The sequence below is a fragment of the Podarcis vaucheri genome (assembly GCF_965113315.1).
Source record: "Podarcis vaucheri genome assembly, chromosome: 2".
Classification (NCBI taxonomy): domain Eukaryota; kingdom Metazoa; phylum Chordata; class Lepidosauria; order Squamata; family Lacertidae; genus Podarcis; species Podarcis vaucheri.
The window spans coordinates 117,794,450-117,817,988 of record NC_138760.1 but is presented as its reverse complement, the minus strand read 5'-3'; the positions used below and the strand labels follow the sequence as shown (position 1 = coordinate 117,817,988).

The 23,539-nt window shown below is 49.3% G+C and overlaps 1 protein-coding gene across 3 annotated transcripts in view; it reads right to left on the bottom strand.

Annotated features, from left to right (window-relative positions):
• DDAH2 (DDAH family member 2, ADMA-independent) overlaps positions 1 to 17,314 on the bottom strand; it is a 41,037-nt gene extending 23,723 nt beyond the window's left edge. Inside the window, exon 1 of one of the 3 annotated variants that reach the window (XM_082210600.1) lies at positions 17,193 to 17,314. The gene's annotated coding sequence lies outside the window, so the exon portion shown is untranslated. Of the gene's footprint in view, positions 1 to 12,715; positions 12,863 to 16,523; positions 16,658 to 17,192 lie in introns of those variants that run through there. The other 2 variants (XM_082210601.1, XM_082210602.1) reach the window with 2 other exon arrangements.
• Between the last annotated feature and the right edge of the window lie 6,225 nt (positions 17,315 to 23,539).

Below are 23,539 nucleotides of genomic sequence, written 5' to 3'. Positions count from 1 at the left end.
ACATATGTAATTGGTTTGCAATTGAATTGCTATTGGATGTAATTAATTTGCATTTGAATTGGTATTGCTATTTGGTGTGAATATAATATGGCACATACAGGTTGAGAACTTAATTCATTCTGGAGGTCCATTCTTAACCTGAAACTGTTCTTAACCTGAGGTACCACTTTAGCTAATGGGGCCTCCTGCTGCTGCTGCTGTGCCGCCCAGAGCGCGATTTCTGTTCTCATCCTGAAGCAAAGTTCTTAACCCGAGGTACTTTTTCTGGATTAGCGGAGTCTGTAACCTGAAGCGTATGTAACCTGAAGCGTATGTAACCCGAGGTACCACTGTATTGGGTTTTTGTAATTGAAAATTAATAAAATTACCAGTATTTTTTTTAAAAAAAACAACAACCATATTTTTAAAGAACCCAGAACAAATGAACAACACGGAAACAAATCAATTCTCTAAAAACAGAAGCACTATCAACAGGCGGACAAAGCTACCAATGGCTACTACTAGCCACAATGACTATGTTTCACCTCCATTTCTCACGCCCCGGAAAGGTCACTTTCAGTGCCGCTAAACAGGGTGGTTTGACTTCACCCCCCAGAGCAGGGGTAGGCAAACTAAGGCCCGTGGGCCGGATGCAGCCATAGAATCATAGAATCCTAGAGTTGGAAGAGACCACAAGGGCCATTTCACTGTTTATAACAACAGGCACTCAGTGTATGGAATCAGCCAGCCAGCTGAGAAGACACGTGGCCCTGCGGAAACATCACATGGTGGTCTAACATGAGGTTGGGGGGCTGCGGAAGTGCTATTCCCCACCCCGGCCCCCGCCGAAGCCCTCCTGAAATGGCGTCTTTGATAATGGATGCTATCTGGACAAACCTTTTGCTCCCTATTCAACCTACAGGCTTCCTTCGCAGACTCCGCGCTGTCACTTAGTTCAGCTACACATTTCATAGAATCATAGAATCGTAGAGTTGAAAGAGACCACAAAGGCCATCGAGTCCAACCCCCTGCCAAGCAGGAAACACCATCAGAGCACTCCTGACATATGGTTGTCAAGCCTCTGCTTAAAGACCTCCAAAGTAGGAGACTCCACCACACTCCTTGGCAGCAAATTCCACTGTCAAACAGCTCTTACTGTCAGGAAGTTCTTCCTAATGTTTAGGTGGAATCTTCTTTCTTGTAGTTTGGATCCATTGCTCTGTGTCCGCTTCTCTGGAGCAGCAGAAAACAACCTCTCTCCCTCCTCTATATGACATCCTTTTACCAATCTCCTTCTAAATCCGGCCCGCGGACGGTCCGGGAATCAGCCTGTTTTTACATGAGTAGAATGTGTCCTTTTATTTAAAATGCATCTCTGGGTTATTTGTGGGGCATAGGAATTTGTTCTCTCTTTTTTTCCAAAATATAGTCTGCCCCCCCCAAGGTCTGAGGGACGGTGGACCGGCCCCCTGCTGAAAAAGGTTGCTGCCCCCTGCCCCAGAGGCACACTCCATTGCTTCTCGAGACAGACGGGAGCCAACAACCGCCAAAGAGCAGCATGAATGTGAATGCCCGTTGCGGAGATTGGCAGGCAGGGAAGAGAAACTGGCTTGCAGGCTTCCAAGGGGGGCATCCGGTTGGCCACTAAGAGAACGGGCTGCTGGACCAGAAGGGCTCGCCTTACATTCTCCCTTAAGGTCTCTTAACGTTTTTATTCACAGATGGCCTCCCCTCTCCCCAAAACGTAGCTGGTCGGTTTCCTCCCATCCCAGAAGTCCCATCATCTAGAGCAGCAGTTCTCAACCTATGGGTCCCCAGATGTTGTTGGACTACAACTCCCATCACCCCTAGCTAGCAAGGCCAGAGCTCAGGGATGATGGGAGTTGTAGTCCAACAACATCTGGGGACCCATAGGTTGAGAGCCGCTGATCTAGTGAGTCTGGTAATCCTTGCTTACAGGTCTGCTCGGTTCCATGGTGAACTTCCAGCTGTTTTCCAAAATAGAAGCGCAACATGGTGTTCTCCAAAAAGAAGAAAGAGAAGGTTCTTTTTATTGTCTGTGGTGGTCTTGTAGTAAGGTGAAAGCTTACTGGGGAATGATATATAATGAAATGAAAAGGATGTTTAAAATAGCGTATTTTTCCGTGTGTAAGATGCCCCTGTGTATAAGATGCCCCCTATTTTGGGGGGGCTCAAAATTAAGGAAATGCACTATGCAATTCTTTGGCAATCACTCATAGCTGAGTAAGATTGCCTTCCATAAACACGGTTTTTAAAATGAGTTTGTAGGTGACTGTGGAGGCCAATTCTGGATCCACACGTCCTTCCACAGTGGGGACATTGGTTTCCGGGTGGGAGTTGATCACAGTGTGGATTTGTCAAGTGTACCTTCCTCTTAGCACGTTTCTCCCTTGTGTCCTGAGTTCGAGTGTCTTCAAAGCCCATGACACCTTTGGTAAAGGCTGTTCTGCCATGTATAAGACCACCCCTTATTTTAAACTTCAAAAATTTAGGAAAAAATGTAGTCTTATGCATGGAAAAACACAATAACTTTCATTTAAAAAATCAAAAGCCTTCCTTTTGGGAATTATAGGGACAGAACAACCTAAACTGTATAGAAACTTATTCATGTGTGCTACTACAGCAGCAAGAATGTTACTTGCCCAAAAATGGAAAAAAGAAGAAGTCCCAGCTGTTTTCCAAAACAGAAGCACAACATGGTGCTCTCCCAAAAGGAATTTCCATTTCTGCACTAAAAAATAAAAAATTAATAGCTGGCTTGACAGGGATTAAGCTGATGTCACACATATTTCTTCAAGGCAGCGACACCCTGCCTCATCTGCCTGAACTCCACTCCTCATCATGTCCCAATTCCTGCCCCACTTCATGGCGACCCAACATGGCAACCCAACTATATACAGTGGTACCTCAGGTTAAGAACTTAATTTGTCCCAGAGGTCCGTTCTTAACCTGAAGCTGTTCTTAACCTGAGGTACCACTTTAGCTAATGAGGCCTCCCGCTGCCACCGCCGCACAATTTCTGTTCTCATCCTGAGGTAAAGTTCTTAACCTGAGGTACTATTTCTGGTTTAGCGGAGTCTGTAACCTGAAGCGTCTGTAACCCGAGGTACCACTGTATTTACATAAGTGGAGGAGATGCTACAATCCTACGTACACTCAGCGGAACTTGCCTCTGAGTAAGCATGCACAGGTTTTCATGTAATTACAGTATTTATTGGAGCACTTCTGTCCTACCTTTCTAAGGCAGAAGGAAATTCAAGGAGGCTTTCGAATGGGGATGTCATAAATAATAACCTCCCTTTCTGATGTTCAGCGGTGAGTGTCATAGCCATCCATGCGCAAGAGGTATCAGCAAGAGGTACTATTCTGTTCTGCTTTTATTCATATGCAAACCACGTGCAATATGAAGAGCAGGATACAAATGCTTTGAAAGAACCAATAAATAAAACCCAGGGTTTGCAAATGTAACCCCCCTGCAAAAAGGGGGGGAGGAGTTGTGGGGAGCATAAGCTACAGAATATCAATTGATGGTTTGGCGGGTGGGGGACAGAAAATCAGGAGGAAACGAAGAAGTGAACAGAGTACAGTGGTGCCCTGCAAGATGAATGCCTCGCAAGACGGAAAACTCGCTAGACGAAAGGGTTTTCCATTTTGGAGGTGCTTCGCAAAACGAATTTCCTATGGGCTTGCTTCGCAAGACAACAATATCTTGTGAGTTCCTGCTGTTTTTTTTTCCTTCCCCCCCCTTTTTCTAAGCCTCTAAGCCGCTTATCAGCTGATCCGATCAGCAGATAAGCCGCTGATAGCGCTAATCCGCTAATCCGTCAATGGGCTTGCTTCGCAAGACGAGAAAACCGCTAGACGAAGAGAATCACAGAACGGATTCTTTTCGTCTCGCGAGGCACCACTGTATTCTGTGAGGGGCCACTCTAAACTGCTACGTTTTGTTACAGGTCCTGCTTGTAGAAGTAATAAAAGTAGCATTTTTAAAAAAAAAACACAACAACAACCAACTACTACAGTCATACCTCTGGTTGCGAACATGATCCGTGCGGGAGGCATGTTCGCAACTCGCAGCATTCATAGCCTGAAGCACTGTATTTTCGCACGTGTGTGACGCGATTCAGTGCTTCTGTGCATGCGTGTGACGTCATTTTGCGCTTCTGCGCATTCGTGAGCACCAAAACCCAGAAGTAACTACTCATTCCGGTACTTCTGGTTTCGGCGCGGTCTGCAAACCAAAAACGCACAACCCGCAGTGCTCGTAACCCGAGGTATGACTGTATTATTAAAGGTAAAGGGACTCCTGACCATTAGGTCCAGTCATGGCCAACTCTGGGGTTGCGGCGCTCATCTCACTTTATTGGCCGAGGGAGCCAGCGTACAGCTTCTGGGTCATGTGGCCAGCATGACTAAGCCGCTTCTGACGAACAAGAGCAGCGCACGGAAACGCCGTTTACCTTCCTGCCAGAGTGGTACCTATTTATCTACTTGCACTTTGACGTGCTTTCGAACTGCTAGGTTGGCAGGAGCAGGGACCGAGCAACGGGAGCTCACCCCATCGCGGGGATTCGAACCGCCGACCTTCTGATCGGCAAGTCCTAGGCTCTGTGGTTTAACCCACAGAGCCACCCGCGTCCCGACTGTATTATTACCAGTAGACAGATCCCTGTCCCCAAGGAACTTACAATCTAAAACAGGCAACGTGGAAGGCAACAAAGTAGGGAGTGGCGAACCTCAGGACCAGGGGCCAAGTGGACCTTCAGGCTTTCCATCTGGCCCGCAGCACTTTCCCCAAGGCATCATGCCCCTCACCAGCCCTGCCTACCCTTTCTTCTCCAGTCCTTCTGCCTGGCTGCAATGTGGCCTTCAATCCCGAGAGTGACCTTTACTTGCCTGAATGGGTGCATGTGTGTGTGTGTGCGTCAAAACATTTTACCTGTGTGGCTGGAATGTAGTTTATAGTAGGAATGGAAGAAGAGCCAGTGTCCTCCCCACAAAATTGCCTCTAGCACCACCAATTCCTAGCATGGAAAACCCAGGTTTCCCTAGTTGAAATTCGGGGGGGGGGGGTTCTCCCTCCCTGCAACAGAAGTGTGAGGAAGGAGGAACAACAACAAGGAACCCCAATTTGCCCTTAAAAATAAAATGTTGTCTCCAACGTTAACCCTACTCAGAGTGCACTAATTTAAGTTCATGAGCACAACTGAAGTTATTGATTTCAGTGGGTCTAACTCTGAGTAGAACCTAGCTGGATGCTACCCATATTCTCTCTCACCAAATGCCAAAGTTCTGTCCATAACATTCAGTTGCACATAATAATAATAATTTATTATTTATACCCCGCCCATCTGTCTGGGTTTCCCCAGCCACTCTGGGCGGCTTCCAACTGAATATTAAAAATTGTTCTCTGTTCAGTTGGGGAATCTTTCTTTTGTCAGCACCAACACTTTGAATTGTGCTCGGAAACGTACTGGGAGCCAATGCAGATTTCTCAGGACCGCTGTTATGTGGTGCCGGCGGCCACTCCCAGTCACCAGTCTAGCTGCTGCATTCTGGATTAATTGCAGTTTCCGGGTCACCTTCAAAGGTAGCCCCACGTAGACCACATTGCAGTAGTCCAAGCAGGAGATAACTAGAGCATGCACCACTCTGGCGAGACAGTCCACGGGCAGGTGGGGTCTCAGCCTGCGTACCAGGTGGAGCTGGTAAACAGCTGCCCTGGACACAGAATTGACCTGCGCCTCCATGGACAGCTGTGAGTCCAGAATGACTCCCAGGCTGTGCACCTGGTCCTTCAGGGGCACAGTTACCCCATTGAGGACCAGGGAGTCCTCCACACCAGCCCGTCCCCTGTCCCTCAAGAACAGTACTTCTGTCTTGTCAGGATTCAACCTCAATCTGTTAGCCGCCATACATCCTCCAACCGCCTCCAGGCACTCACACAGGACCTTCACCGCCTTCACTGGTTCTGATTTAAAAGAGAGGTAGAGCTAACTATGACAGGAATCTGTAGTCAGGTTGCACAAGAACGCAATTTGGTGCATGAATCTGCCACGAAAAGCCTCATCTGTCTCAGTTTCTTTTTTCCTTAAGAGAAAGCTTCTTCCCTTTGATCAGTGCCAGCTCTATGTTTGAGGGAACACTTGATAAAGTACCCCACAAGCATGCACGCCATTGTATCACCAAGACCCCCCTGGAGGAACTAGAGAGGCGTACCCCAATAAGCACTGGCGTCCCCTGGGTCTAGAAGTGGAACCATCAGTTTCTGGCTTGCCTTTGGATGAAGGATAGAAGGGGAAATGCGAGAATGAAACGAGCATGGGTTGCTCCACCCACCTTGGCTTCTGGCCCCTCCCACTACTGGCATGCGGCCCCTGGGAGGTCACCCAAAAAGGAATGCGTCCCTCTGGCTGGAAAAGCATAGCTCAGACTGCAGAGCATGAGACTCTTGATCTCTGGGTCTTGGATTCAAGTCCTACGTTGGGCAAAAGGTTGGACCAGACAACGCTCATAGTCCTTTCCAACCCTACAATTCTGTACTTCTAACCCCTGCTATACTGTGTTATTGCTTTGGCATTCCACAGCCCTGTTTGGTCCTCCCAAGTTTTCCATCCTTCTTAATTTCGGCCCCACCTTCCCGTGAACCCCACTGCACAGATGGCAGTTATGGACCAGAGGCCCGTTTGCTGTTAATCTCAAGAGATTGGAGATGGGAGGAAGCAGATTCTGAGCGAGCCGGCCTCCCGATGTTAACACAACCCTTATCTCGGGCGGCTCATTCCGGTCAAAATGCAGCAACAAACAGCGCTTCCTTTGTTGCTAGGGTTGTTTTGGCCAAGAAGCGGTTCTCAGCAGGAAAAGGGGAGGGTGAGGAACCCCCTGCCTCACCCAGAAATCCCCATATATACACACAGAGAGAGACACTTTCCTCCTCATGGGCTGGGACAGCGAAGTCGCCAGCCGAGGTCAGCGAGGGTCACTAATGGAGGCCAGTCTTGCAGCTGGGGGCGTTTAGCCAAAGGAAACCAGGACCCCACAGGGGAAGGCCTTGCAAGCCAAGGGGAGCAGCCAGGATGCGCTAAGGCGGAAAAAATGCAACACATGTTTCTGTTTAAATTCATGTCGGAGGGATAAAGGGGGGGGGGAGAGAAAAGACAAGAGAGAGGCAGAGGGAAAGGAAAACAATGGGATTTGCAAGCAGCAGAGATACCCAGAAGGTGGTCTCGAGGGCCTCCGCCTTCTCCTCAGCCACCACACGCCCAAACCCCACAAGCAAAAGCAAAACGAACTCTCCAGGCTCCTTGGGGCAACTGCTCTAGGGGAATATTTGTGCAGCAGACACAGGAAATAGTTTTCTCCTTTGCAAAAGGGATACTCTCTTTCCTGTGGGCAAACAACCAGAAAGCAGGCCTTTGGGGTTGCTGGGACACTCTTCCAGCAGAGATTCAGGCATTAAGCTTTCGGATATCCCTCAAGGAGGTTTCCATGCTGTGTCTGCGCAGTTATTCGGACCATTGTTGAGAAGCAAGTCCAGTCCCTTTGATGATTCTTCCGTACTGCTTTTGATGACATCTGTGATGTTTGCAGGAAGCTGCCAAGCCTGGCTCAGTCCACCTGGGTCTTCTGTTACGAAGGGAGTGGCTCACCAGAGTTTCAGACAGGGAGTCTTTTCCCTGCCCTATCAGGAGACGCCGGAAGCCAAGCACTGACGCCTTCTGGATGCAAAGCAGTTGCTCTGCACTCATCTACGCCTTTCCAGTAGTTTTCTGTTGTCCCAGAGGGTAGGATCCAAACCAACAAGTGTCAAATGATAGCTCCAACTAAACGCTGGGAAGACCATTCTGATGGCAAGAGCAGACTCTCCTTCACTGGAGATATTTAAACAGAGTTTGGATGGCATAGAAATAAATTGAGCGGGGCCACATTCACACTGCATATTTTAAACACTACGATACCACTTTAAACTGTCATGGCTTCCTCCAAAGAATTAGAGGAGCTGTACTTTGTCAAGAAGGGATGCGGGTGGTGCTGTGGGTTAAACCACAGAGCCTAGGACTTGCCGATCAAAAGGTTGGCGGTTCGAATCCCCTCGACAGGGTGAGCTCCCGTTGCTCGGTCCCAGCTCCTGCCAACCTAGCAGTTTGAAAGCACATCAAATTTCAAGTAGATAAATAGGTAGCACTCCGGCGGGAAGGTAAACGGCGTTTCCGTGCGCTGCTCTGGTTCGCCAGAAGCGGCTTAGTCATGCTGGCCACATGACCCGGAAGCTGTACGCCGGCTCTCTCAGCCAGTAAAGCGAGATGAGCGCCGCAACCCCAGTCGGTCACGAGTGGACCTAATGGTCAGGGGTCCCTTTACCTTTACTTTGTCAAGAGAGCTGAGAGTTGCAAGAAGACCTCTGTTCCCCTCACAGAGCCACAATTCGCAGAGTGGTTTAACAGTCCAATCCCTCTTCCCAGGGAACTCTGGGAATTGCAGCTACAGGTGCGGAATAGGGTTCTCCAAGCAACCCGGAGCATCCTTCATAAACTACAGCTCCCAGGATTCTTTGGGAGTAGCCACGATTCTTAAGGCAGAGCTGTAAATGTATAGATGTGGGCAAGCTGAATCTGTCAAGATTCCCTCCTGCCACACAGCAGCCGTGCCCTTCTTGGTGTTTGTTAACTACACACAAAAAGCAGCAGGGCAGCGGCATGTCGATCAAAAATTAAGCAGGTCTCATGTTACAGTTCCTGAAAAATAATACAATATGCTTGAGAGGCTGTGTGTCACAGTGATGCGAATGCCAGACTAGGCCCAGGGATATTTCAGGGTCAAATCGCTGCTCATTTTGGAAGCTCCCCGGATGTCATTGAGCCATTAACAGACCCAAGAGGTTTGGTGCTAAAACCAGAGGTGGCAGAAGCTAGGCTCCTCACATTGAGCTCCCTGGAAGAAAGGCAGGATAAAAATTCAGCCACTGTTCTGGCAACAGCAATAAATCTGTTGCGATATAAATTAGCATTCTGTTTGGATGCAAGAAAAGCCAAACTGAAAGAACCCCTAAACCTATGTTTACTCAGACATATGTTGAATGACAAACCTAGACAGCATCTTAAAAAGCAGAGACATCACCTTGCCAACAAAGGTCCGTATAGTTAAAACTATGGTTTTCCCAGTAGTGATGTATGAAAGTGAGAGCTGGACCATAAAGAAGGCCGATCGCCAAAGAATGGATGCTTTTGAATTACGGTGTTGGAGGAGACTCTTGAGAGTCCCATGGACTGCAAGAAGATCAAACCTATCCATTCTGAAGGAAATCAGCCCTGAGTGCTCACTGGAAGGACAGATCCTGAAGCTGAGGCTCCAATACTTTGGCCACCTCATGAGAAGAGAAGACTCCCTGGAAAAGACCCTGATGCTGGGAAAGATGGAGGGCACAAGGAGAAGGGGACGACAGAGGACGAGATGGTTGGACAGTGTTCTCGAAGCTACCAGCATGAGTTTGACGAAACTGCGGGAGGCAGTGGAAGACAGGAGTGCCTGGCGTACTCTGGTCCATGGGGTCACGAAGAGACAGACACGACTAAACAACAACAACAACATGTTGAATAGAAGTTATTCCCCACATTACCTGTGGGCAGGGGCTGGACCGGAGTCCAAATTTGGTTGCTGGCGCAACTGGGAGTCCTAAGAGCCAAATGCCCAAGGTGATGTGCTACTCCAAAGGGTCGGCAGCAGGACAGATGTTCAGCCCCCCTCCCTCTCTTTTCCCTGATGCGGTAAGATGAGATGGAAAGAACAGGGGGTCTTCAATCTCAGTCTCACCTTGCTGACCAAATGAAATACAGTCGTACCTTGGTTTGCGAACGCCTTGGTACTCAGACATTTTGGCTTCTGAACGCCACAAACCTGGAAGTGAGTGCTCCGGTTTGCGAACGTTCTTTGGAACACGAACATCTGATGTGGCTTCCGATTGGCTGCAGAAGCTTCCTGCAGCCAAGCAGAAGTCGCATCTTGGTTTCTGAACATTTTGGAAGTCGAACAGACCTCCGGAACGCATTCCGTTCGACTTTCGAGGTACCACTATACTGCAGTCACTTTTCCCCAGCCCCCCCCCCCGGCAACCCATCCCACCCCCTGCTTTCCTCAAGAAAAGGAAACGTGGGGCAGCTAGTCAGCTGGGCTCTGTTGCCCCTTCAAGAACATGTACCAAATGCAACATGGAGATTCCGCATGGAGATTTTGTTCAAAAAAGGTTGGCATTGGCTAGAGGAACAGACATAGGAAATGATCTTGTTGTTGTTTAGTTGTTTAGTCGTGTCCGACTCTTCGTGACCCCCTGGACCAGAGCATGCCAGGCACTCCTGTCTTCCACTGCCTCCCGCAGTTTCGTCAAACTCATGCTGGTAGCTTCAAGAACACTGTCCAACCATCTCGTCCTCTGTCGTCCTCTTCTCCTTGTGCCCTCCATCTTTCCCAGCATCAGGGTCTTTTCCAGGGAGTCTTCTCTTCTCATGAGGTGGCCAAAGTATTGGAGCCTCAGCTTCAGGATCTGTCCTTCCAGTGAGCACTCAGGGCTGATTTCCTTCAGAATGGAGAGGTTTGATCTTCTTGCAGTCCATGGGACTCTCAAGAGTCTCCCCCAGCACCATAATTCAAAAGCATCCATTCTTCAGCGATCAGCCTTCTTTATGGTCCAGCTCTCACTTCTATACATCACTACTGGGAAAACCATAGTTTTAACTTTACGGACCTTTGCTGGCAAGGTGATGTCTCTGCTTTTTAAGATCTTGCAATTACGCAATTGGCTTACCAAACTCAGTATTGTCTGGACCAACTGGCAGCAGAGCCCCAGAGTTACGGGAAGCACTCTCTCCTGTAGACGCTGGGGCCTGAACCTGGGAGCTTCCTCATGTAGATGCTCCACCGCTGAGCTACAAAGCCCTTCCCCCTAGTTGGGCCCTGCATGGCCAAGGTCCTACAGCAGGGATGAGGACATGGTGCACTACCCCCTATGTTGGTCAACAGTTGAGGGTGATGGGAGCAGCATTCAAAATCAGCTGGGAGCCAGGTGCATTTTGCGACTGGGAATCGTCTGACTGCAAGCAATTTGAGAATTCTAGGTGCTGCGTATGGTAACTGAGATTCAAGTTCAAATCTAGCACAATACAGTCGTACCTCAGCTTCTGAACGCCTTGAGAGTCGAACGTTCTGGCTCCTGAACGATCAAAAACCGTAAGTAAGTGCTCCAGTTTTCAAACATTCTTTTGAAAGCCGAATGTCTGGTGGGGCTTCTGCAGCTTCCGATTGGCTGCAGGAAGCTCCTGCAGCAAATCGGAAGCCATGCCTTGGAAGTTGAACGCTTTTGAAGTCGGACTTCCGGAATGGATTCCGTTTGGCTTCCAAGGTACGTCGGTACGTTACATAACATATATTACACACACAAATTATTGTTATTGTTTTTGGCCACAATGGCAGGGGCTGAGCCCCATTTACATTTGCGGCGTTCAATTAAGAACTGCTATTAAAAATGTGATACTGTGGTACCTTGGTTTACATACGCTTCAGGTTACAGACTCTGCTAACCCAGAAATAGTACCTCGGGTTAAGAACTTTGCTTCAGGATGAGAACAGAAATCGTGCTCTGGCGGCGTGGCGGCAGCAGGAGGCCCCATTAGCTAAAGTGGTGCTTCAGGTTAAGAACAGTTTCAGGTTAAGAACGGACCTCCGGAACAAATTAAGTACTTAACCCAAGGTACCACTGTATTAGCAATATGTCACTGATGCCAATAGTGTCATAGTTCATGCATTTCGAAAAAATGAATAGAAAGTGCTGCTGTAATGAGAAAAAAGGTGACTAGCCATTCTGTTTTTGCACCCGTATCCCAGGGTCCAGGAGCCACGTGGTGAATAGCTTTTCTGGATGGAAGTTGCAGGCCAATGCCATCTGCAAGGCCACAGGCTCCACATCCCTGCTCTACCCTTTCCACACAGCTACCAGACAACACCCGCTCTTTCCTCCCAAATGTGAAGCTGCGGGGTGACAGAGAGCACTACACAATGGCCAGAAGGACCCAGCCCACCTTCCAAGTCGGGAGAAAGGCCCTCTTCCCGTCACACTCGCCAGAAGTCAGCGGCAGACTCGCCAGGGTGAGCAGAACTGCCGAAGGCTTGGACGGAGGGCAAATTGGGGTGGGCAAAAAAATCCGGCAAGGAAAAGAGAGATCGTCTTGAGTGGGAGCCGTGAAAAAGCTCACTTGCGCTTCCCGTGCACATCCCCTGTCAAAACCTTCAAGCCCACAGAGATTCCCGGCACGAGCCAGCTGGAATGACTTGTCCCTGAGGTGGACTCTACATTCTCCGTCTCAGTGTGTGACACACACACACCCAAGTTTATCAAGAAGCAGTTTTGCTAACCAACAGCCAAGCAGCTCAAAGCCAGTCTCCCTGGACGCACATATCAACATGCCCTTTCCCCAACAGGAATCATAAAGCACAGAAGCAATCAGAGAACGAACAGCAAAAATGCAACACAGAGCGAGAAAAACCAGGAAAGGGCCTCTGGGCGGAATATAAGCCTTGTCAAGAAAAGAAATATGTATTCGCCACTTCCTTAAAGAACACGTTTCAGCAGCAGTTCCTTCCCTCCCCATTTTGCCTCCTGACCTGCTAATTCATTATTTTGTTTCTCTGCTGTCTAAGACAAGAACCGGAGCTGGCCGTGACATACCTACGCCCCAATTCCTTCCTCTCTCCAAAGAAAAGGCTGATCCCGATCCAGTGGATTCCTTTTATTGGTTTGGTTTGGTTCTGGCCAGGAGGAAGGGAAAGGAATTGATGATGTGGGAACACAAGTAATAAACTTGGGACTTTCTGCACTCCTCATCTGCCTCTTGAACTCTTGAGTACAGTCAACTCCACAGCTGGCCTCGAGAACTGTCCCACCCATTGCCAAAAAAACTGTTTAAAAATCTTGGGAAGCCTAGGGAGGAAACTTCAAGAGCAAAGTTGGCAGGTTTTAATTGTATATCCACAAATGAACACACAGAGCCACCTCTAGCTAGGGATGTTTTCTGCCCAACACACCTGTCTGGGCTTCACCCGAGTCCAGACCCAACTCTGTAAATTGGTTTCAAAGACATAATTGAGCCCAAACCAAGTTCTGTATTTGCTTATGGCATTTGTATCTTGCTTTTCCTCCAAGGAGCTCAAGGCAACGTACCGTATTTTTCGCTCCATAAGACTCACCTGACCATAAGACGCGCCTAATTTTTAGAGGAGGAAAACAAGAAAAAAAAATTCTGAACAAAACAGTGGATGTATGATTTTTGTGGTTCATGCTGTGGCCACAGACATGCTATGTGATCTGATGGTGAATTTGGGGGTGACCCAATGCAAAAATCCTGAGGATCCATGTGGATCCGTGCTTTGTAACCACGTTTTTGCGCCACTGCGGCCCCACGAAACAGTGGATGTGTGTGTGTGTGTGTTTGGTGCAGGCAGTAGCCATGGACATGCTATGTGATCTGATGGTGAATTTGGGGTGACCCAATACAAAAATCCTGAGGATCCATGTGCTTTTACCTCCCCCCTCCCAGGCAGCCTCCTTTATCACTAGAGTCCCTTATCTCCCCTCCCAATCGCTTGCTGATCAGCGGCTTTGTTTCAACACCCCCTTCCCTCTTTTTTTTTAAAAAAAAAAGCACGATCTGCTTTTTGCCCCTGGGCAATTCAGCTGCAGGGACCACGCATTTGCTCCATAAGACGCACAGACATTTCCCCTTACTTTTTAGGAGGAGAAAAGTGCGTCTTATGGAGCGAAAGATACGGTATAATAGTTTTTCCCCTCACCTCTCACTTCAACAGCCCTGCAGGGTAGGCTAGGGCTGAGAGACCAAGTGAGTGGCTGGCCCAAAGCCACTGAGACAGGTTCCTGGCCACATGAGGCAACATCAGCCACAGGATTCCCCATGCATGCTCTAACCACTACACTGACATGTGAAGCAATTTCTCTTCCCAAACATATTTCACTTGGCTTTCAACCACCTGACGTCCCCACCATCTGGGGATCCTTGGACCTGCACTGTTTTCACACACTAATCCTACACCCTGTAGAATTCTATCAGTTACATTTTATCTGCACTATCGAAATGAATTTCTGGAACCAAATTGCTTTTTCTGTGCAGTCTGAGCGGGAGAAAAAGAGGTCAGAACAGGTCAATAAATATGTGGATTGTCCCTGGATCAAGCGACTTTTCTTCTTTAAATTCTCAAAGTTCTTAACCTAGCTTCAAGGTTGCCATCGGAACTAGCCGGATGCTTAATCAATCACAGTCAGCCCATCACTTGAAAAATAAGACTTCAGAGCCATCTTGCCTAAAAATGGCAGCGAGACATTCAAGTTTTGGCAACTGAAACATTGGTTTCAGGAGCCATTTGGCGCCAAGGTTATATATCTGAGTTTCTAACAATATTGTCATAATTAACAGGGCAACCCTATAAAAAAGGTAAAGGGGCCCCATGACCATTAAGTCCAGTCGTGACCGACTCTGGGGTTGTGGCACTCATCTCGCTTTATTGGCCGAGGGAGCCAGTGTACAGCTTCCGGGTCATGTGGCCAGCATGACTAAGCTGCTTCTGGCAAACCAGAGCAGCGCACGGAAACGCTGTTTACCTTCCCGCTGGAGTGGTACCTATTTATCTACTTGCACTTTGACGTGCTTTTGAACTGCTAAGTTGGCAGGAGCAGGGACCGAGCAACGGGAGCTCACCCCGTCGCGGGGATTCGAACCGCGAACCTTCTGATCAGCAAGTTCTAGGCTCTGTGGTTTAGCCCACAGCGCCATCTGCGTCCCATACATGCTTTCTAAACAGTAAGCCCCACTGAAGCAAGTGGAACTAACCCACAGTCAAGGGCACCACAGGACTTTTTCCCAGGGTGGGAGATGCTAATTTTTTCCAGGGGGCAAAATAAAACACTGAAGGAGGAGGAGTTGGCAATTTTTTCACACAAAGAAAACAGAAGAGTGTCTATCCATTTTGTCTCCTATCACTGGTACTAAAAATGCTGGAAACTTTTATTTAAGGAAGCTGAGAGCCGGGGTCACACTTCATCAACAGGACAGGATGGGCACTGCTCCCTTGCATGCCTGCCCCCTGTGTACAACCATGCCCCCAGGTAAGTAGGTACAGAATAGCAGCCTTCACTAATAAGCAGAATGCAAAAAAGCCCAGTATCCATATATTATTTGGAAAATCAATTTGACAAGCTACAAACTTTTTACCTGCTGAGATCAATACATTCCTACCGTGCCAAATATTTCAGTAAATAACAAGGAGAAAACAAGAGCCCATGAAACACAAGCATTCAGCCTCTTTACTCCCAGCTTCAGCAGCCGCTATGATGAAGAACACCATTAAAGTGAGGAAACGCAGCCTGGAACCAACAGGACCCCAGAGAGAAAGATTCAGGAAGGAGCGTCGGAAGCGTCGTATACCACTGACAGCCAGCTCAGTGCTAGGAAGGGCCAGGGCAGGGCTGTGGCTCAGCGGCAGAGAATCTGCCTTGCAAACAGAAGGTCCCAGGTTCAATCCCAGACATCTCCAGGTAGGAGATGGGAGAGAGCCCTGCTGGAACCTGGCCACTGCCAGTCAGTGTAAGACGGTATGGAGCTAGATGGATGAAATGCAGGGCAGTGTCCTATATTCTTATGTGCCACCTGTTATGGCCAGCAGGATGTTAGACGGGAGTCTTCCAGGAATTGAACCTGGATGCGGAGCACATTTTCCTTCCACTGAGCCACAGCCCCTCCCCACCAAGCTAGCTCAGAACCTTCAAACCCGGTCTCCACCCAGCTGATGACCTCCGGGGGTCAGAGGGCACCAGACTGGCTGGCAAAGGCCACTCTCAGCAGAAAATCTAGGGTGCGTTGGCAGTGCACCACTGCATCGCCACAGCCTAACCCAACCTACTACGTGCATGTGGTTTTTTGGGAAATCAAGCACCATGCGCAACACCATCTGCCCGGGATTCCACGCTTCTTTCCTTTCTCCCCACGACCCCGGAACACAGCGATTTCAGCAACACCCCGCAACTTTTAACAATAACGATAACGATATCTTTATTGTCATTGTCCCATGTGGAACAATGAAATTGAAAAACTACATAAAACTACATAAAAACTACATGAAACATTTAAAAACCCCTAAAAACTCTAAAACCCCATTTTAAAAAGTTTTCCTGGCAAATGTCGCACTCCTGCCGAAAAAGGAACCCAGGAATCTTGGTCAACAAGACACTCTCGGTTGTTGTTGTTGTTTTAAGTGTCACAAAGTACGGGGACAAAGCTGGCAGAAGGCCAAAGGAAAACATCTGGAGAAGGCTGGGAGGACCTAGCGGGCAAAAGCCAGGACTCCTGGGTTTCACCAAGGCAGCTGAAGCCCCTCTGGAATTTGCCCCATGCCTCTCTCATTAAACAGGTGGATTTGGTTGTGCTGTGCCCTGTCTGGCACTCTTCTCCAACCAGGTACGAACATACCTGTGTTTTCCCAAAGGACCCCCGTTCCTGCTTCCCCCTTCCCAGCGCGCTTAGACGCCTGCTCCTCCAGGAACCGGCTCCAATCCTCCGTGTGCCGCCACCTGCAGTCCCAGTCCCGGACCAGTAGAAACCAGGACTCTTGGCTCTCGATCTCCACCCACCCACCCAAAAAAAGCCACACCCCCACGAGCCTCTCCCACCCAGAGGAGCCTCGGCTCCCCCTTGTTCTGCTGGCCTGACTTGCACACCCATCTCCCAGGAGGTGGAGTCAGCCCCCCTCTCCCCTCCCCACCGCCGACCGTGGGTCCGATTGACCCCACTCCTCCTCCCAGGCCCCCTTGCTCTAACCTCCTGCTAGCTGCGCACCCCCCCAGAGCCCCCAAACTGTCCAAAGGACCCAGGCGTCCCGATTCCCTCCCACCTTGGTCCTAGACCCCCCCCCCCTAAAAAGCCAAACAAAATTGGGAATAGACACCACCACCCCTGCTATGACCTATCCTACCAGACCCCGTGGAAGGGGTGGGACCTAGAAGTCCATCCCAGAGACCCTTCTTTTGACATCCAGTCTGCTAGATTCCCTTCGCCTGAGGAACCCAGGCGTCCTAGCTCAGCCAGCGCCCCCCACCCACCCAAAAAGAAACCACCCCGGCCCTCCCGTGCCCCTCTCACCTCTCGCAGGGCGCTTCCATCCACCAGGCGCCTCCTCGCCGGAGAATGTATGCGGTGGGGGGAAGCGGGAGGACGCCGCCGCTCTCTCGCCTCGGGATGGGGGGCGGGCAGGCAGGCGATCGCAGCCCCGTAGGGAGCGGGGAGCAGGAGGAGAGGGGTCCCGGCTGGGCTCCGTCACCCCCGAAAGCGGCCGCGGCTGCGCGGGGGGCGCGGCGCCGACTTCGCCATTGCTAGCGCAGCGCGGGGCTGGGATCTCATTGTCTCCAGGCTGGGGCGGGGAGGGGGCGGGGCTCCGGGACGCCCCTCCCCTCCCGAGGGGTTAAAAGCAAGCGCCGACTCCCACCCCCGCCAGTTCTTCCCCACCTTCTTGCTCCAGCTCTTTGCTCCTGGTGGACTCGATCCAAAAAGTGGACAATGTTGATAATTGTTAGATGGAGTGGAACTGAGATGGGGGGGGCGGAGTAGGGCGTGGAGAATTCTTTTGTCACACTAGACTCCTTCTTGGAGACCCTTGTGGTTTAATGTGTATATTACCCCTTCCCTTGGAGCCACACCCTCTTTCCGTGCTTAATGAAGTTTTTGCCGCCTGCCTTTCTGCTTAGAAATGGGATCTTATGCGTCCTTTTCGTGGGACGCAGCGAGCCTTCCAGTTGCACAGAACTATTTCATCTTGCAGAATTTATATACCGCTCTGAGCTGCGCAGGCAGGGATTGACACTCCTGTTGGACCCTGTCACCTCAGGATCCCTGATTATGTAACAACTAGCTGAGATTTGTAGGTAGGTTGGGGAAAATGCACTCTGCACATGCTTCTGTGTGTCTTTATCGCGGCAGGTATTCTGGGCTTGGCATTGGAAACAAATGGCAGCGCTGAGCTGTGTGTCCCTGACTTGGAGGGGGAAATTGGTCCCTTGGGATAAGGATATGATGTGTTTAGGGTTGTTAAAGGGAGAGAGCTGCTCTCTCACCTTGGAAGGTTAGTGTTTTTAGGATGTTGGAATTGGGGAGGGGGGTTGTTTCTGGAATGTTGCTGCTTTCTGATGCTTCCAGCTGTAACATATAAAGTCCTAAACAGACTGCAGCAAAAGGTTTCTAAAGTACCTCCTTTAAGCGTTAGCATCTCAGCTCTCAAAGTATCCCACACCAAACTCACCTGGCACCTTTGTTATTATTACCTTTTAGATGTCAGGCAATCCATTAGTATAGTGGTATCTCGGGTTACGTACGCTTCAGGTTACAGACTCCACTAACCCAGAAATAGTGCTTCAGGATGAGAACAGAAATCGTGCTCCAGCGGCGCAGCAGCAGCAGGAGGCCCCATTAGCTAAAGTGTGCTTCAGGTTAAGAACAGTTTCAGGTTAAGAATGGACCTCCGGAACGAGAGCTCTTTCACCCTCTCCTCCATCGGGTCCTCCTGCCTTTGTGGCTCCAGGACCGAGGCCCAAATATGTCACCTTCCTGGGGCAAGCATGTCACATAGCTACACTACCACATAATGAGCTGAATGGGGCTTGGTCTGCAGCTTGAAAACTGCAGCACGGGCAAGGTTGGATAGCCAGAAGGAGAAACAGAGGTATGTTGATAGGATTCTCAGGGGCGCTTAAACACACTTAACTTCATCGCACATGCTATAGGCACACAGATAATGTTTTACTAGTAAGGGTCTTCATCACTCACCTCTACAGGAAAGGACACGTTTCTCCATTCTCACAGTAAACATATTTCCAGTTTGAGAATGGAACACCAGCATGGGCCAATATAGGCCTATCTTTCTCCCTTTGGAACGACCTCCACAAGGCTTTATAGGCAGACTTAGAAGTCTGAAATAAAACCACATTGTGAGAACTGAAGTCTTGAGATTCTTTTGCAGTGAACATGCTGGGTGAAATGTTCTCCCAGTGGGAATGCCATGTCTTTGTCGCCTGGCCTAAATGTGGGCCAGAGGCGAATATCAAAATGTCTGTGAGGGTGGGAAGTGGAATGTGGTGAACTGACTACGGAGGACAATATTTACCACAGTTCATGGAGAATATCGGCACTGGCATTTTCCGCATGGATAAATGAGGGACGCGGGTGGATAAATGAGGGACGTGGGTGGCGTTGTGGGTTAAACCACAGAGCCTAGGACTTGCTGATCAGAAGGTTGGTGGTTCGAATCCCCACGACGAAGTGAGCTCCCGTTACTCGGTCCCTGCTCCTGCCTACCTAGCAGTTTGAAAGCATGTCAAAGTGCAAGTAGATAAATAGGTACCGCTCCGGCGGGAAGGTAAACGGCGTTTCCGTGCACCGCTCTGGTTCGCCAGAAGTGGCTTAGTCATGCTGGCCACATGACCCGGGAGCTGTACGCCGGCTCCCTTGGCCAATAAAGCGAGATGAGCGCCGCAACCCCAGAGTCGGTCACAACTGGACCTAATGGTCAGGGGTCCCTTTACCTTTACCTTAACGTTTTAAATAAACACGATGGGCATCATCAGTATGTTTCCTAGCGGAAGGAGTTGCGGCCGTTAGTGATGCCAAATGACTTGTATTCTTGGGCATCCATCCATCCTGATTGGCTTGAATGGCGTTTACTCGTCTTCCTGTTAACCCTGTGTTTCTCCAACTTAGGTCCCTAGCAGCTGTTGGACTACAACTCCCATCATCCCTGACCACTGGTCCTGCTAATCTAGGGATGATGGGAGTTGGAGTCCAACAGCAGCTAGGGACCCAAGTTGGAGAAACCCTGTGTTGCTTTTCAGTGCATTTCCCTGCTACTTTCCTAACTGCAAAAGTCTGCTTTTTTAAAAAAGAAAAGAAAAAGGCGGAGTCCTCATGCAAAAGCCTTTGTGTCCACTTTGGTTACACAAACCGAAAGTTGAATCCTGACAATCTCCAGGTGACCGCTGTGGTGTCTTAAGGTACTTCACATCAGTCATGTGACCCTGTCTCTGCTACTGCACCTCATTGCTCCATCTCTCTATTGCTCTTATCCAGAGAACAACATGGCGTCCCAAAAACGTGAGCCTGGTACCCAGGTCATTTGCTGAGCTCATCTCTGTGGAAACCGAGGTGACAAGGTGACACTTCTAGACTTGTGCGGCTCCTCGCATTCTATGGATCAGAACATGTGTGGGCTTAGCTCCCGGAGACAGGCAGGAAGGAGGGAACGTACTTATCAGTCAGCTTGTGTTTTACTGTTTATGTTATCAGAGTGTCTGTTCAAGCCATCTGTGTGTTTTCAGATTTCCCACCAGCCCCCTTTTTTGTGGGTGTAATGTGTCTATGTGTCGTCTTCAGGCTCGGCTCTCTCCTGCAAGACGGGCTTGTGCCTCTGTATTGTGTAACTACCAGCTGGTCGTGCCTTTCCTTCTTCCTTTATTTTGTGTAACCGGTTGTCTCGGTGAACTTATGCATGCTGAAATATTGTGCCCGGTTTGATTCCCTGAGCTCCCGTGTTTTGTCTTACCAGGGGGAACTTGCAAGGATCTGAACAAGAGCTGTGTTTGTGATGTTGGCTTGTTAATTGCTTGCCCACAGGTCTGGAGATGGAATCTAAAGCATGGCAAGCGTGGGTCAGAAATACACATACAAACACACACGAGGTGCCTTTTTGCTTGCTGTTTCTGACACGTCAGTTCCCATTGCCAAAGAGGCAATTTTTAAAAGACGCTTGCCTTTTTAGCTGTGGAAAGTGCTCCAGCAAAATGGGTGCCAGGGTCAGGTCAGTAATAATTCACAAGGCGTCAGCAAAGTTAACTCTTTATTCAAAGAAATAAAACTGCTCAGGCCTAGTGAGCACAGCAACTCTTCCCAGTAGATCTTGCCCCAGTGAGGCAGTTGCAAGGACTGAATGTCCTCACCTTCCCACTGACCCTTAAGTCTTCTCCTCCCTTGGCTCCTTCCCAAGCATTCTGAGACGCTTTCGTCTTGTCTGTCTTTGCTCCACCCTCTTCATGCCTCTTTGGGTTCTGAGAGACCAGGGGAAATGGAAGCTGCCCATCGCAAGAGGAGAAAACATCTGTGCCTCTTCACCAGCCAGACTCATCTCTGTCTCTTGGCCCTCCTCCTTTCCAGCCTCCGCTTCTGCCGCTTGTTCTACACTGCTCTCTGTCACAGCCTCTTCCTGCTCACTAAACCCTGTTACCTTTTCAGCTTCTGACACCTCCTCCTCCCGGTCTTATCCCACTCTTCCTCTGACCACTTTCTGTCACACACCCAGCAAGCATCCCTGCCTCTTTGATGGATCTTGGCCTTTGTATTTTATCGCTTGTGTTCCGAGGGCTGTGCTGGAATACATCTGTGGCTTTTGTATAGCTCAGTTTTTGTATAGAAACTGCACAACTTCACTTAAGTAGCAATTTTTCTAGAAAAAAGAGGAGCCAGAGCTCTCTTGGAATGGCAACGGCGCCCACCTGAGAGGTTCCCGAGCTGAACTCCGGCTGTAAAAATAAATTTTAAAAGCCCTGGGGATGTCTGTCTGTCTTGCTGGAGTGTTTGCATTGCATTTCCAAAGTTTTCCTTGTGTCAGCGGGGACGGGCACGTAGACTTGCAGCCATTAACTCAGAGAACTGCAGGAATTTGCCATAGGTTGCGTATAAATGGCGAGGCCCACAAGACAGACAATATTTACTGTTGGTGGTTAAACAACGAAAAAGCAGACAACCTTGAGGCACACGGTGCATTCCTGTGCAGAAAGGCCAAAGCTGTATAGATTGCGTTCCTCTTCACCTTGTTCCTAATTTCTAATTAGCAACAAAAGCAACATACATTGTGCAAAGGTGTGCAAAATTGCCTCAGTTTACACCATTTTAAAACGTCTTTTCCACACACGCACACACCCTCAGTGCAGAATTCTGGGATTTGTCCGTTTTATAGAGAAAAAACAGGATCCGAGCACTCCCTTTGGGTACCGTTTGTGCCTCAGGCTCTTACACCATAAATCTGCCTGAGGGAAAGCTGTTTCCATTTGCAGCTTGGCCACGATCCAAGGCAAGAGGTAGACACACTTAAGCCTGTTGAAATAATTGAATTCTGTTTTGTGTTCGCTGATTTGAGGCATGTGTTTCCAAATTGCTCCAGCGTGTTCGTGTGTGTGTGTGTGTGTGAGAGAGAGAGAGAGAGAGAGAGAGAGAGAGAGAGAGAGAGATGCTTTGTAATTGTCGCTCTGTTGTGGGTCTTGCATGTGTGAATAACATTGCTCTAAGTCTTCTTTTCCTCTTTCCTCTTGAGAGGTACTTTGCATTGGTGGTCTTAATAAGTCCACATGTGTTCACCAGCTCAGTCCTGCAAATCCTTGCCCCTTTGTGTTGTCGTTTACAGGCAAACACATATTTCCCGAGGTAGCAGAGAGTTCGAGAAGAGAAGTTGCTGGACTTCAGCTTTCATCGCTCCTTGCCTAATGGGGAGGGAAAATGGGTTTTGTAGTCAAACAACACCAACACAGAGTTGAGGGCGGGAATCCACTGCAGTTTGCATTTAAAGGCAAACCTACCCAGTTCACACTTTCTGAAACAATATGTGAACCGTAACACCACCATTTAAAAATACAGTCATACCTCGGGTTACAGCCACTTCAGGTTGCATTTTTTTTGGGTTGCGGATCGCCCAAACCCGGAAGTACTGGAATGGGTTACTTCTGGGTTTTGGCAGTTGCGCATGCGCAGAAGCGCTAAATCGCACTTTGCGCATGTGCAGAAGCACCAGATCACAACCCGCGCGGGCGCGGGCGCAGGTTGCGAATGCTGCGGGTTGTGAACATGCATCTCGCACGGATCACATTCGCAACCCGAGCATCCACTGTGTTAACGGAAAAATCCGAGGGCTCCCTTGGACAAAAACAAAGACACCAACCAGGATAACTTGGAGCAAAACAGCAGCCTATAGGCTTGGCCTTTATTGATCTGTTGCAACAGGGTGCTCCCCTCACCTGCAGGAGAGAGGAGGGACCCAGAAAAATGGTGTGCAAGGCCTTATAAAGACTTTTGAAATTGCCACCCTGTAGATCAAGACCACCCCCAGAAACATCATACATACATCACAGAAGGGGTGTAACCTAAGACCACCCCTCAGATACATCTCACCTACATCACAGAAAGGAGGGGTTGAGGGAGGAGTTGTGGTGGTAACCTGAGTGTCCTGTCACCTGGCTGGTTCCCCCTTTCCCCCTCCCCATGAGTACTTTCCAGGTGACAGAGGAGAGTTTGCAGTTTCCTGCCCCCAGAGGGAAGAGCTGATTGTTGTCCTTTGTTCCAGTCCATGCTGAATCCACTCCCATATGCAAGTTCTTTGTGATCTTGATGGTCTTCTGTCCAGGACCATCAAGGTAGGCATAGCAACTGGGCAGGGCTCCTGTGTATGTGCTGGTATG